This window comes from Solanum lycopersicum, chromosome 7 (assembly GCF_036512215.1).
Source record: "Solanum lycopersicum chromosome 7, SLM_r2.1".
In the NCBI taxonomy this organism is placed as follows: Eukaryota; Viridiplantae; Streptophyta; class Magnoliopsida; order Solanales; family Solanaceae; genus Solanum; species Solanum lycopersicum.
The window spans coordinates 63,100,942-63,102,056 of NC_090806.1; the positions used below are offsets into that span (position 1 = coordinate 63,100,942).

At 36.6% G+C, this 1,115-nt stretch overlaps 1 pseudogene; it reads left to right on the forward strand.

Moving 5' to 3' along the window:
* Positions 1-1,115, forward strand: LOC101252506 (uncharacterized; annotated as a pseudogene).

The following is a 1,115-nucleotide window of genomic DNA, read 5'->3' on the forward strand; positions in this document are numbered from 1 at the left end:
ATGGAGGACTTGTCAAACCTGCTTCAGCATCACTTTTGATATGTTCTATTCCTTCTGTTTAGTTCCCTGCCAAATTCTATACTGTGTTCTGATGTTTTCCCTTAGGCTGTATGGTGTTTGATATGTCGAAAGAATGTTTCTATAAACAATTCACAATTCACAATTCACAATTCATAACCTTGAACAGAAAATAGAAAATTGACATGGATTCACTGAAACAGAACAAAAAATATAAAACTGACATGGATGTAGTGAAACAAATAATAGAGGAGCGGAAAAGTGTAACCCAACAGGTTGGTCGCCAGAAATTTTTCATAAATTGGAATTGGAACAGAAACTACTACAAACACGTCGTCAAGAGGAAAAACGTGAAGTTGAAGCAAAAACTATTTTTGAGGATTTGTGCGATGAAGATAAGATTTTGGTGTTTTATAAAAAGTTGTTGAATGAGTGGAACCAGGAGCTGGATAAGATGAGTCCTGAGGCTAAAAACCAGACAGTGGTGGCTACTTTTATGCAGTGTGCTAGGGATTTGAATCCGTTATTTGATTTATGCAGGAAAAGGTTACTTAATTATGATATTCGGAAAGCATTAGTTGTGATGGTTGAATGTTGTATGAATAGAGAATATATTGCTGCAATGGATCAATATCTTAATAAGATAGCCATTGGTAATGCACCTTGGCCTATTGGTGTTACTATGGTTGGTATTCATGAACGATCAGCACGTGAGAAGATTCATACAAATAGTGTTGCTCATGTCATGAATGATGAGACAACAAGGAAGCTTCTGTATTCAGTTAAAAGACTGGTGACATTCTGCCAACGACGCCATCCAAATGTGTGGAGTTCAATAGCCTTGCGAATGGCAGTGACTTGCAATTTCTGCGTGCACAAGAGTCAACTTCTCAAACCTCAGAAGAAAGGCTTACGATAATGCTTATGCCTGCACAAGGAACGTCTATAGTTTAATTTGCTTTTGCACTCTATTTAATTCTGTGTGTTGATTTTCCCTGCGACTGACTAAAGTAATTTACTTTTTTTCCTTGAAGTTGAAACCGCGCCTGTTCAAAGTTCTTATATCAATTTCTTATCGTTTTCCTATTGAAACAAAT